The sequence below is a fragment of the Rhinopithecus bieti genome, unplaced genomic scaffold, assembly GCF_001698545.2.
Source record: "Rhinopithecus bieti isolate Rb0 unplaced genomic scaffold, ASM169854v2 scaffold_48854, whole genome shotgun sequence".
Lineage (NCBI taxonomy): Eukaryota > Metazoa > Chordata > Mammalia > Primates > Cercopithecidae > Rhinopithecus > Rhinopithecus bieti.
In genome coordinates, this window is record NW_016819318.1 from 447,129 (window position 1) to 462,520 (window position 15,392).

Genomic DNA, 15,392 nt, shown 5'->3' on the forward strand with positions numbered 1-15,392 from the left:
AAGGCCTTCCCACCTCCCCAGTGAGCCATAACAGTGCCTGTGAAAAGCTAAACTTTTATTTTAAAAAAGCTTCAAATCTTCTCAAAGTCTTGGTAGAAACCTCATTTGAGGTCTTCCATAGCATAGGAGGAATTTTCTAGGAACCAGAAGGAAGATACTGACAAGAGAAGATCTTAGATCAGGAGTATCAAAAGGAAAAGACACAAGTGATCCTGATTTTCCTCTTTATTTAAATTTGTGCATATTCAACAAGGACCTTCTGTGTTCCCATCTCATCCTCAGTTCTGAGGATACTAAAATGATGGTCATTTGGTTCCTGTCCTTGAAGGATTAGATCAGAACAAGACAAGAGGCAGAGAGACAAGCCAGGAAATGACTAGTCATTATGAGACATAAAAAGACTAAACAAAGGCAGCAAGAATGTAGAAGAGATAAGGATTTTAAAAATGTATTTAAGAGACAGAATCCTGATAGACTGTAGAGTAAGGAAATAGGAAAAATTTATAACTCCAGGATGACTTCCACATCTTTTGCTTGTGTGACAGGACTGATTGGTGGGGCCATTCATTAGTATAAAGGATATGGGAGGAAGAAAAGGAAAAGGAGCAATAAGATAAAGGTTTTAGGTTTTAGACAGATTGAACTTTAAGTGTTTTGATAACATCCGGGTGGAGGAATTCAGTGGAAGCTAGATATATGCTAGATTCTAGGACAGAAACTAGGAAGTTATCAGCATATAGGGATATAGAATAAACACAGACAGAACCTCAGAGGAAAGACTAAAACAGAGTTATCTTTTCTCATTCCATCAAAAATTATTAATCAGTTGAGATAAGTGAATAAAAATCAAAGAATTAGCATTTTAAATATAATGAAGCCCCAGGATACCTACCTACTCTTCTTTACCTTTGTAGTACCTTGGAACTGGCCCAGCTATCTCGAGTACTGTAAAAGAACCAAGCAAACTGTGAGAAGTTGGATTTAGAGCTATATTCATTTCCTGGAATACACAACTGCTAGCAGAAAGTTCAGCCTGACAGAGAAATCACAGAACCTCTCACAGAGGTTCCTGCCTAAAATATCAGAAGGCAATGCAAGTCCAAGTTAGCAGTATCTTCTATTGGTGGACAAAGACAAGAGACATGGATCCTAATACTGAATTCCCCTAATTGCCTCATAGAAGATAGTCAGGAGGCAGCAGAGCCGTAGCAATCAGGCAAAAGTAGGAAAATAGAACTCTAGTGCTCTGGTGGGATTAGAAGAAGACCCAGACAGGAATTGGGAGACCACAGAAACAAAGAAGCAAATCCATGATCAGACTTGTAGTACCTAGAGCCTGGAGGCTGAGTGTCAGAGAAGAGGTATGAAGCGCCTGATCCACTATCATGTTTTATCATTTCTACCTCCTCAGTAGTTCTCAAATCCATCACCTCTCTGCATTTTCACTGTTGTTCCTTTGGTTCAGGCCACCATCACCTCTTCTCTGAATTACTGGAATAGCCTCTTATCATCTGGTCTCTGTCTCCAGTTTGATTTTCCCACCCTGAATTCACTCTTGTCACTATAACTGGAGTGACCTTTGAAAAGTATAAATCTGATCATATCACCCACTTTTCATTTTAAAACCATTCCTTGAATGATTTTATGGACGAGATAAAGAACTGACAATCTTTTTCTGTAAAAGTCCAGAGAGTAAATATTTTTGACTTTGCAGTCATGTCTGTCATAACCTCAACCCTGCCAGTATAGTATAATAGCAGTCATAAACAATCTATAAATAAAATAGTTGTTGCTGGGTTTCAGTGAAATTTTATAAAAACAAGTAGATTTGGCCCCGAGTTAGTTTGCTGACCCCCAGACTAGAGGAACAAAGGACTTCCTCTATTTCTGTTGGGCCATTTGTACTGAAATCCTAGGTATCAAACCCTCAGAGAAATTCCATCATTGGGAGTTAAATAGCCCTAGTACAACTGGGAAGGCTAGAAGAGTGTAGTAACAGCAAGTCTGGGCTTTCCACAAGCATATATGCTGGTCCTCTTACATCAGCTGCAGTTGTGGATATAGAAGAGCAGAGATGATGGCTGGATGAGGCCAATCTCAGTGAAGTGACAGAGCCATCCTCAAACCTCAGGAGATTCTGTCATGGTTCCATTCCATGTAGAAAGCAACCTATCTCAGCCTTTGAGCCCAACAGTAGCAGTGCTGACGTGACCAATGGAAATGAACAAACGTAACAAGGGATTCAGGAGCAGCGGGAATAAAGAAATGCAGTGAAGGGTTTATGCGAGGTGGGAATGAACAAAGATAGGCACAGAAAAGCAGTGAACCACAAGGAGAACAGAACATGGACAAATGGCATGAAACTCAGAGAAGAGGAGAAGAGGTGGAGAAACTCAGGTAGGAAGAGCCCAAGGGATCTATTCCATCCCCATGGAAATACCCAGAAATAGCTGGATGATACTTTGAGTGGGGCCAACTTTCAAGCCACAATAATTTGTAGAGCAAAAGGAGTTGCAACTGTGTTTGTTGTCACAGACCAATGAGGCAAGGGGTAAAGGAGTTATATGCATAATGGCTAAAAGCTCCCAGGAATTCAGGAGTACATTGAAATGAATTTGAGTTTTATTCATCATAACATCTATATTCACTTGGAAAGTCATAGCACATGAAAATGCAGAACATGTTATTTATTCATACTAAGACTGGTGTGCAACTAGGTTGATGTATTTATGCTAATTTTATGTCCTCCTTTCCCTACCTCCCACCTCACCTGAGAGGCTCAAAGGCTGGTACCATTTGGTGTCAGCAAAGGTCCAAAGAAATGTGTGTTGATCCTATTTAGGAAAGAAACTGCTTGTGAGTGTGAGATCCAGCTAAATAAGTAAAATATTAGCCCTCACAGCCTTCAGAATCTGGCCTCTGCTACATGTTTAGCCTCATCTTACACCAATATCCACGTTGCTTTTCCTGCTCTTGCCCTACGGGTCTGCTTTGTGTTCTTAGGAACCACCATTCTCTCTCATTCCTCAAGGTCTTGCAAGTGCTATTTCCTCTACTTCGAATACCGTCTTCCCCACCCATACACCCCCACCTGTGCCTAATATACTTCTAGATATCCTCTAGATCAGAGAGTTCTGTTTTAGATCTCAGTGGCCTTGTGAGATAGTAGGAAAAGCCCTGATCTATAAGTTGAAAGAACTCGTTTCTGGTCCTAGATCAGCTTCCATCTAGCTCTGTACTTTTGGGTTACTTTACCTTCTCTGAAAATTAACTTATTCAGAAAAACAGAGCTAAAAATATCAACTATACCCAATCCAGAGAGTAGTAAGGGAATCATACAAGATAATAGGAAGGGCTTTGAGTAGTATAAGGCACTATATTTGGAAACCTCCACAGAGGCCTTTCTGTCGCTCAACCTAGAGCTTTCCTCTCAGCCTGTTCTTCACATTCTCTTTTCCTCTTTACTGTAGGCACCAGAAATTCAACTTGCTTTCCTATCCTGCAATAATTTTCATCAGTCACTCAATCCCTCGAAATCATGTTGCTCAAGACTGGCTGCTCTTCCTACTCACAATAATATTTGATGACCCAAAGCACACATGTTGTTTGACTGCTAATTACCACCAGGAAACAAAACTAGCAAACTTGGTGTTGTTAATCCCAGAGCTTTGGAAATATTTTATACTTCTCTTCTTCATGTTTTATTTTTTAAAATAACTGACACACCCTTGGACTTCTGCCTTCTAGCTTTCTTCTCAAATATGAAACTCAATAAAACTTCCTTTTCCTTCTGACTCTGATGTTACCCAAATCCCTGAGAACTCTTCCACAAGAATGCTCCTCTTCCTAGACTAAGAATGTCACCCACTAAGAAAGGTCGTCTCCTTGTCTTAGGTATAGTTTGTAATTTGGTGACTCCAGCTTAGGTGACTCCATGGAGCCTCAGCCCATATAAAACTGATTTGAAAGAAAAGAGAAAATACATGGCTCAAGTGCTGCGCGCATGTGCACGCACACACACACACACATTGCTAAATGAACATAGTGCTCTTTCCAGCTGACTCCAACTCAACCTCAGAGTTCTGTTCAATCCAATGCTTCAGCCAGCTTCATCAATCAAGAGATGGCAAGTAAGATAAAGACAATTAGTTGCAAATACCATTGAGGAAGAACCTTTCTCTAAAAGTTCACTCTTAAAGGACTAGGGTAACCTTTTATATAAAGGTTCTGCCAGAATTGGAAAGTGCCCACAACCCTGTAATTTATATGTATTCTGGCTCCCTGCAGTGATATACAGTTCAGGTCAGTAGACTGCTTTAAGCAAATATTCATTAAATGGAACAATTCTGTTCTAGGTAAAAATTTACAGGCTGGAATGGTCCTTATGAGGTGACTCGGTCCTTCCTCTGAAGCAGTTGTGTACTTTATTTTCTGCAATTGCTATTTAGGTGCTAGAAACCAAGACTTCTGCAGCCACCATTGGTAGCTTACACAAATCTTTTTCCATCTTCTTCCTTGTTGGTAGAACCAGATTTCATTTGGGTATGTATAGGGTTTTCTTTGCTCTGTTTGGGTAGCATGCCCATTTTGACTGGTCGGTCCATTCTCCACCCATTGTTCAATATTTTGAAGATCACTCTGTAGTTGTTCATCCTCCATACAGCCATGTGCTCAAGGGAAGGTGCTCCTTCTCATTGCCAAGAGTGAATGGCAATGTGTCCAAGTCAAAGTGATCTCATTCCCCTTGCCCGTGATTGGCTTATGGCTCTGTGTTTTGCATATAGCATATAGCTCCCTCTTGGCCAATGATATGGGAGGGGAAGTTTAGTGAGAAAACTTCTTGAGTAAATGTCTTTCATCTTAAAAGAGAGACCCAAGGGACTTCACAATAAAGTTGGCAGATTAAATGATTAAATACATGTATTTACCACTGGTTCCCCTCAAAACCCCACTAAAATAATAGTATTATTTCCTTTAAGGCATAAATTTGTAAAAATGAGGAAAACAGGAGGGGAGGGAAGACCCAAGAAAGTTGAATGAGCTGAATGTAAGCCATCCATGGAGAAAGCTGAGAAGCAACTAAATTTCACAGGAATGCACCAAAGTTAGCCAAAATGTTGAGTACAGCACATAGGAAAGATAGAACAGAACTGTATCCCTGATGACATCACTGAGACAGCCTAAAACCGTGCTGGTCTCCACACTTCATGTTATGTGAGATAATAAATGTCCCTAGTTTACACTGCTTTCAGATGGCTTTTTAATTTCTTGCAGTCCAAATCATCTAATTGATACAGAGTCTCAAGTTCTTTAAGAAAAAAGGGGGGTGGGGTGCATGGCACGAGGTCTGGGAAGACATGAATTAAAGCAGCTCTCTCGTTAGTCACGTGAGCACTCTAGCTCATTTTTCTCTCTCTTGCATCTATCCAACCTCCACTTTCTAGTCATAATTTCTTCTGCTTGTTCACTTTACCTGCTACTTTTTTCATTTCAATTTTTAATTTTTGTGGGTACATATTGGGTTTATGGGGTATATAATGCATATATTTATGGGGTACATGAGATACTTTGATACAGGCATGTAATGGGTAATAATCATATCATGGAAAATGCAGTACTCGTCCCCTCAAGTATTTATCCATTGTGTTACGAACAATCAGTTATACTCTTTTAGTTATTTATAAACATACAATTAAATTATAGTTACACTCTTTCAGTTATTTATAAATGTACAATTAAATTATCGACTATAGTCACCCTGTTGTGTTATCAAATAGTAGGTCTTATGTCTTATTCTTTCTATTTTGTTTGTGTGTGTCCCTGCTACTTTTCTAAGCAAATGGCTGGAGACAACTCCCCTCTATTTTATGGCTTCCTTTCAACTTCAGCTCCCATCATTAAAATGCATTTTCTCTAGAGTAATTTATTGAAAAAGTAAATAGGATACGTGCAATTCATTTTTAATGCCAGGCTACATGGTGTCTCTGACCAGTTTTCTAATTGGTTTCCCTTCATTACAATTCCCATCCCTGGTCCAGTCAGCACATGTCGTGGGGGAAAGAAAGGTGTATCAGGGTTGTGGTGATATAAAACTACTTCCCTAGACTCACCCACTGTGGGTAGGAAGGCGTCATTTCTTCTTAGAATAGGCAGTAGAATAGACTGACTGAACCTCAAAGAACTGGTTACCTTATTGAAACATCAAAAAAAAGAATATACAAACCCCATTCCTTCTATGTTATCTCACAGCAAAGGCATTTTAAAGCCTAAACCACAACTTCCTGCTACAATCATTCTCTCTTGTAGCCTCACTGAAAATGAGATACAGCAACTTCCTACAACTTCATAGTGTCCATTCTAGAAATATTATACCCTTGAGTAGTCTCCTCTCCAGGCAAAATCATTCTATTTCCTTACACTACCATTTTAAGGAGTAAGAAAATATCTCACTTATCACATTTATACAACTTATCTCCACAGAATGAATGCATAGATTAGTTTTTGTTCAACAGTAATGAAAGGTACTATGCAAATACCAAAGGCAATATTTTAAGTTATGGCATTTTTATTCACGAAGTATGTATTGAATATAATTTAAGGATGCAAAATCTTTTGTCCTTGCATTGATCACAAAATACAAAGGTCATTTCCTGTGGGGGGCCAGAAATTTATGCTGGATGATAGAATAATGTATTAGTATACATATAGATATGCAGTACATTATAAAGAAATATACCTGGATAGAATTAATGTGCCTTTAAGTGTTCATAAACTTTACAGTAGCTTAATGCATATTATCTATTTCTAGATAAAGCTAATGTGCCATGTGTATACATATGTATACACATACACACACAGAGATTTAAGTGTGTATTATGTGTGTATATATGCTGAGAGAGAAAAAGGAAAAACATGGCATGTCTTTACAGACATAAAGACTTAATGTATACTACAGACACATTCACATTATAATGTACCTTTAATACATTTTTTTGTGGGGGGCGACAGGGTCTCTGTTGCCTAGGCTGGAGTGCAGTGATGTGATCATAGCTCACTGTAGCCTTGAGTTCCAGGCTCAAGCAATCATCTCATCTCCAAGTAGCTGGGACTATAGGCATGCACCACTATGCCAGGCTAATTTTTGTATTTTTTGTAGAGACAGGGTTTCACCATGTTGCCCAGGCTGGTCTCAAACTCCTCAAGTGTTCCACCTGTCTCAGCCTCCTAAAGTGTTGGGACTACAGGCATGGGCCACCACTATTGGCCTTTTAATACATATTTTAATGTGCCTTTAATTCTAACCCTATGGAAGCCCAGGAAAAATATAAAATTGGCCTAGCAAGTTAGGCTTCTTCAAGCATAGGAATTTTCTCATTAATAGCCTATATGTTCAGTCTACGGTCAGTAAAACTCATGTTTCTTGAGTACATACCAAATGCTAGAAATGGTGCTACAAGATTTTCATCTCTTTTAAGGATGAACCAAGGAAGGTAGTCTCTATACAAACATGGCCAAATCTTCTTATATGTCATTCTCACATTTTGTCTTTCCTCACCATTCAAGCTGCCATCATCCCAGGCAGACCTGGTCACCTTACACCTGGGCTTGGCATTTGCATTGTTCTTCTATCTTCTTTTCTCCAGCACTTTCCTCTGCCACTTCTTCCTTTTCTACAGTAAATGCTTTATGGGATGTCCATCCATCAGCCTGTGAGTTTTGAGAGGCAGAAATTATCTTCCTCCCTACAGTTCTCCCCAGTTTCATCACAAGAGATAGCGTTGGTGGGAGGCCCAGAGGGAAATCACTGGGAGAACATTACCTGAGCAAACTAAATTCTACCTTTCCCACTCCGTGTATTCTTGGATAAACTGTGGCAAGCTTCAACATCTGGGAAATGGCACAAGTAAGTAGATGACCTCCTAACTTTATTTGTCAACTTAACTGGGGTAAGAGATGCCCAGATAGCTGGCAACACATTATTTATGGGTGTATCTCTGAGGGTGTTTCCAGAAGAGATTAGCATCTGAATTGGTAGACTAGGTAAAGAAGATCACCCTCACCTATGTAGGTGGACATTATCCATTCCATTGAGAGCTCACATAAAACAAAAAGGAAGAATCAGGACAAATTATCTCCGTCTTTACCTGGGACATCCATCTTCTCCTGCCCTGTGGCCCATGAGGAGGCATGCTATATTCCAAAAGAACTACCTAACCTTTCTAATTTACACAAGCAGAAATCTAGGGAATATGTACGTTAATTAAGGGTGTGGGATAATGAAGAAAGGAACATAATGTTGGATCAGGTAGAATTTATTGATGTGGGCCCACTAAGCAGAGATTCTGCATTTAATATTACAGCTTAGGACTTAAGGCTCCAATAATGTGGTTGATTGGTCGGCTGAAACACAATCAAAAGATGGCCCATTATAAGCAAATTGGAAATGTCGGCTCTCCCGAGGTTTAATGTAGAGGAAGGGATTCACAGGCTTAGGGAGATTAGAAAGAGTGGATTTATAATTTATGATATATTCCCCAACACTGGGAAGATCTAGAAGACACACTTTTACCAATACTTTAAGAAATAAATTACTAAAGGAAGCTCCAGTATTCTTGGAGAACTCTGTGATTACTCTTTGTACGCCAGACCTTATAGTGGGAACCATGGCCACTTAATTGGAAAATCTAAATGCAATGGGAGTAATTGGATCCAGAGTGGTGAGGCCAAGTGGCAGCATTCCACTGCCAAAGGCAAGGTGGGCGTAGTTACTGAGTTGGGTGGCAGAGTCAAAGCAGCAATTAGAATAGTCTGACTCACACAGATCTGTGGCGTGGGCTAGTTAATCATGGTGTTCCTAGAAGTGAAATAGATAGATAGGAAGCCTATTAAATTTTTACTTGATCTGTATAAACAGAAAAGTTCTAGGTCAAATGAACGAAAGTTTAACTTGAATCATAAAATCAGAGAGTCAGAGCCCCTCAATCAATGTTCAGACTTGAGCCAGTTTACAGACTCAGAAGCCCTCAAATGAAATTTTATACTATGAATCTTTCTCCTAGCTTTCTCCCAAAGGACCTACAGAATTTTAGCAGGGTAACTGTGCACCAGGGTAAAAGATATAATCAGACCTTTGGGGGACTACTGAACACTAGATCTGAACTGACACTGATTCCAGGAAACCCAAAATGTCACTGCAGCCCCTCATTCAGAGTAGCGGCTTATATAGGTCAGGTGATCAATGGAAGTTTTAGCTCAAGTTCATCTCACAATCTCGGAACCATCCTGTAGTTATTTCACAGTTCCAGAAGAAATAATTGGAATGACCTACTTAGCCACTGGTAGAATCCCCACATTGGTTCCTTGACTTGTGGACTGGGGGCTATGATGAAGAAGGCCAAGGAGAAGCAGTTCCTAGAATTACCTCCACCTCAAAAAATAGTAAATAAAAAGCAATACTGCATTCCTGGAGGGACTGAAGAGATTAGTACTACCATTAAGGACTTGAAAGATGCAGGGGTGGTGATTCCCATCACATTCCCATTCAACACTCCCATTTGGTCTATGCAGAAGACAGATGGAGCTTGGAGGATGACAGTGGATTACGGTAAGCTTAACCAAGCGGTGAGTACAATTGCAGCTGCTGTACCAGATTTAGTTTCATTGCTTGAGCAAAGTAACACATCCCCTGGTACCTGGTATGTAGCTATCATCTGGCAAATGCCCTTTTCTCTATTTCTGTCAATAAGGCCCACCAGAAGCAGTTTTCTTTCAGCTGGCAAGGCCAGCAATACACCTTCATTTTCCTACCTCAGGGTTATATTAACTCTACAGTTCTATGTCATAATTTAGACAATGTCAAGCACACAGGGATCTTGATCACCTTCCCCTTCCACAAGACATCATACTGGCTTATTATATTGATGATTGGACCTAGTGAGCAAAAAGTAGCAACTACTCTAGATTTGATTGGTAATCATTTATGTGTTAGAGGGTGGGAAATAAATCCAACTAAAATTTAGGTGCAATCTACCTCAGTTAAATTTCTAGGGGTCTATGGTGTGGGCATGTTGAAGTAGCCCTTCTAAGGAGAAGTCTAAGTTGTTGTACCTGGCCTCTAACCCAAAAAAAAAAAAAAAAAGGCACAATGGCTAGTGGGCCTTTGTGGATGTTGGAGGCAATGCATTTCTTATTTAAGCATGTTATTCTGGCCTATTTACTAACTGACTCAAGAAAACACTACTAGTTTTGAATAGGTCCCAGAACAGGAAAAGGCTCTGCAACAGATCCAGGAGGCTACATAAGCTGCTCTGCCACTTAGGACATATGATCCAGCAGATCCAATGGTACCTGAGGTGTCAATGGCAGACAGGGATGCTGTTTAGATCCTTTGGCAAACTCCCATAGGTGAATTGCAGTTTAAGGCTTCAGGATTTTAGAGCAAAGCTATGCCATCATCTGCAGGTAATGATTCTTCTTTTGAGAGACAGCTCTGGGCCTGCTACTGGGCCTTAGTAGAAACTGAATGCTTGACCACGAGTCAACAAGTTATTGTGCAACCTGAGCTGCCTGTCATGAACTGGGTATTATCTGACCCATCAAATCATAAAATTGGGCATGCACAGCAATACTCTATCATCAAATGGAAGTAGTATACATGAAATTGGCCCAAGCAAGCCCTGAAGGCACAAAGAAGTTACATAAAGTGATCCATGGTCCTCATTTCTGCTACTGCCTTCTCTCTTCCAGTTGCACCCATGGCTCCATGGGGAATTCCCTACAGTCAGTTGACAGAGGAAGTGAAGACTTGGCTATGGTTTACAGATGGTTCTGTGTGATATACAGGCACTACCCAAGGGTGGACAGCTGAAGCACTCTAACATCTCTCTGGGATATCTCTGAAAGGCAGTGTTGAAGGGATATTCTCCCAGTGGGCAGAATTTCAGGCAGTGCACCTGGTTGTGCACTTTGCTTAAAAGGAAAAATGTCTGGACATGTGATTACATACTGATTCAAGAACTATAGTCAATGGTTTGGCTGGGTAGTCAGGAACTTGGAATGTACATAATTAGAAAATTGGTGACAATAAATTTGGGGAAGAGATATACGGATAGATCTCTGAGCCAAAAATATGAAGATATTTGTATCCCACAAGAATGCTCGCCAAAAGGTGACTTTGGTCAAAGGGTATTTTAATAGTCAAGTGAATAGGATGACCTGTTCTGTGGATACTAATCAGCTTCTTTCCCTAGCCACCTCTGTCATCACACAGTGGGCTCATGAACAAAGTGGACATGGTGGCAGGGATGGAGGTCATGAATGAACTTAACAACATGGACTTCCACTCACCTATGCTGACCTTGTTATGACCAGTGCTAAGTGCCTAATGTGCCAGCAGTAGGGACCAACACAGAGCCTCCAGTATGGCACCATTCTTCAGGGTGATTAGCCAGCTACCTGGTGGCAGATTCATTACACTGAACCACTTCTACCATGGAAGAAGTAGCATTTTGTCCTTACTGGAATAGACAACAGTGCATATGGATTTTCCTTCCCTGCACACAAAGCTCGGCACATGGATTTTCCTTCCCTGCACACAAAACTACTGTCCATGGATTTACAAAATGCCTTATCCACCATCATGGTATTCTACATAGCATTACTTCTGATCACAGCAAAAGAATTGCAGCAATGGGCCCATACTCAGGAAATTCACTGGTCTGACCTTGTTCCCTACCATCCTGAAGCAGCTGTCTTGATAAAATGGTGGAATGGCCTTTTGAGACTCAGTTACAGCTCCAGTTAGATGCAGTGCTTGGGCAAGGTCCTCCATAAGGCGCTATATACTTTGAATCAGCAACCAATATATGGTGCTGTTTCTCCCATAGCCAGGATCACAGGTCTAGGAATCAAGGGGTGAAAATGGTTGTGGCAACATTCACTATTACCCCTAGAGACACAATGGCAAAATTTTTCCTTCTTGTTTCCATGACTTTATGCTCTACTGGCTTAGAGGTCATAGTTCTAGAGGGAAGAATACTTCCACCAGGAGATACAACAATGATTCCATTGAACTGGAAGTTAAGACTGCCACCCAACCATGTTGGGCTCCTAATGCCTCTATGTCAACAAGCAAAGAAGGCAGTTACAGTGTTGGCTGGGGTGATTGATCCAAACTACCAAGGTGAAATTGAACTACTCCTACACAATGGAGGTAAAGAAGACTATGTGTGAAATACAGATTTCTTAAAGAGCTTCTTAGTATTGCCATGTCCTGTGATTAAGGTCAATAGGAACTACAACAACCTAGTTCAGGCAAAACTGTGAATGGCCCAGACCCTTAAGGAATAAAGGTTTGGGTCACCTTTATCCTGTGGTAAAGACCCACAACCAGCTGAGGTGCTTGCTGAAAGCAGTGAGAATACAGAATGGCAGTAGAAGAAGGTCCTTATAAGTATCAGCTACAACCATGTAACCAGTTACAAAAATGAGAACTGTAATTGTCCTGCATATATTCTTCTTCTGTTATAAATATATTTGTGCATGTGTGTATGTGTAAAGCAAGTATCTTTGTATTCTTTCCTATTCCCTTATCATAGTAACAAAAGATGTATTGACTTTACATCCATATTTAAATAGTGTTAATTTTACGTCATTGTATTTAAGTTACAGGATTCCAGGAGAAGAGTAAACATCACTCAAGGATTTTACCTCCTCTTTGAGGGAAGGGATTAGTGCATTTTTGGTTGCATACAGGTTAGTTGTATGATGTTACATGGATTTTGACCTTGTTATTTTATTTACTTGGAGATTAAGCATGGTTTAAAGAGATATGCATAAGTGCGGAGTTGACAAGGGGTTAGTGAACTTGTGATGATTAATTTTATGTGTTAACTTGACTGGGCTAAAGGATGCCAAGATAGTTTGTAAAACATTATTTCTGGGTGTGTCTGTGAGAGTGTTTCCAGAAGAGATTAGCATTTGAATTGATAGACAGGGTAAGAATAATCACTTTAAATAATTCTTACCTCACAGGGTAAGAATAATCACCCCCATTAGGATTCCCAATCTGTTGAGGGCCCAAATAGAACTAAAAGGTGGAGAAAGGAAGAATTTGCCCTCTTCTTTAGCTGGGATATCCATTTTCTCTTGCCCTTTGACATCAGAGCTCCTGGTTCTCAGGTCTTCAGACTCCAGGACTAGCATCAGCCACCTCATCCCGGTTCTCAGGCCTTCGGACATGGACCAAACTACACCACTGGCTTTTCTGGTTCTCCAGTTTGCAGAGAAATGATCACAGATCTTCTGGACCTCCATAATCACATAGACCAATTGGTTCTGGTTCTCTGGAGAACCCTAATACACTCACCAAGGCTCATTTTCAGTCGTCGATTTTTCCCTTTCCGAAGGTCAACCAGTCTCCACTATTAGAGATGACAGTGATGTGGGAGGTGAGGCTTCAGAGTGACTCCTCCAGCTGTCACCAGAGGCCCAGCTCCTTCTAGGTGCGTCTTTCCCTTGGAGAGAGGTGTCAGAGGGGCTTTCTGGTTCAGTTCAGTTTGGGAACAAACCCATCAAGACATACACAAAACTACTAGGAAATATACTCAAGGAATGAGACTAATTTTTTTTTTTCTCCTTTCAGTCAACGAAGTTATTAAGATCAACCACACCTCATCTACTCTTTCACAAGGGATAATGATATATCTTCAAACAGTGTAGTCTTGAACTCATCTTTAGCTTCTTGGTTGATCTGAACTCCAATTAACTTGACGGAGAAGTGAGTCTGCTCACTTTTGTGGTTTACATCGAATGCCCAATTAAATAATAATATTGTGTTCTCCAGGTCTAACGATAAATGTTGAAAGACATTTTTTAGGAAAATGTAAATGTTATTCCACCATGTCACAACAGTCTAGTTCTTCCACATGATACTTAAATTAAACATTTTATAGCAGAATATATAAATTTGCCAGCCCACCTCCTTGTCTATTTCACCAATTCTTGAATTACAGAGATTGATTTAACTCCAGGAGATGGAGGGTTGAGAGGAGGGAAAAAAGCCTCCTGCACAGCTCATAGCAGCTGTTCCTCATTATAAAACATTAAGGAAGAAAGCAGCCTATTAGTTCAGAACAACTGCAAAAACCAATCACAGAGCATACAATTTCATCTTCCTCTATCTTTGTCAAATTAAGCCAGTTGTTCCAGACTCCACTTCCTAAATCAAAGTCATACATTGAACAAGGACTCACCTATGGTTACTTTCACACAAAAATCAAGAGAGTTTTTATAAGGCTATTTTATTTATGGACTCTATTCACACAGGTAGCATATGCAAAATGGCATCAGTTACTTTAAACATATGAAGTGGGCAGCTCCACAGAGTAATATTTTAATATAAATCTTTAGAGTTCTATAACTGCTTTTAATTTAATAGCATTGTTCTCTTTATAAAAATAATTCATGCTTAGTATAGAAAATCTGAAAAATAATATGAGGCCTAAGGAAGAGCATAAAAATCATCATATTTCGGCCGGGCGTGGTGGCTCAAGCCTGTAATCCCAGCACTTTGGGAGGCTGAGACGGGCAGATCACGAGGTCAGGAGATCGAGACCATCCTGGCTAACATGGTGAAACCCCGTCTCTACTAAAAATACAAAAAACTAGCCAGGCGAAGTGGCGGGCGCCTGTAGTCGCAGCTACTCCGGAGGCTGAGGCAGGAGAATGGCGTAAACCCGGGAGGCGGAACTTGCAGTGAGCTGAGATCCGGCCACTGCACTCCAGCCCGAGCGACAGAGCAAGACTTCGTCTCAAACCTTCTCTCCAAAAAAAAAAAAAAAAAAAAAAAAAATTCATATTTTCCATGCCTAGTCTTTTATAAAAATATTACTATTTGGAATATATCCATTGGTCCTTTTCTAATTCCGAAAATCGATTTTCCCAAAGAAGTGCTATCTCACCATACTTGAATAATATCCCTTCTTTTCTCTTTATGAATTGCATGCATGTTATATGCATTAAATTCTTCTCTTACATTATTTTTAATGGCTGGAAAGTAGTCCACTAAATGGATGTACCATGGTTGAAAGAAAATCTCCTCTTATTGCACATTTATAATGCTTCTGATTTTTATTATTAAAAGTATTGTTGTAATGACTCAAGATTGATACATTTTTGCATGCATCCATGTCCATTACCTCTTGCTCTGTTTCTCAGGATGGATATGCTGGGTCAGAGTTCACAAAGTTTTAGTACTCCCAAAGTTATTCACAGAAGATTCATTAAGTCAAGAATTTTGTTACACAAGAGCTAAAAATATTGTGCCAACTTGGATTTTATTGTATTATTATTTTTTGAGATGGAGTCTCACTCTGTCACCCAGGCTGGAGTAC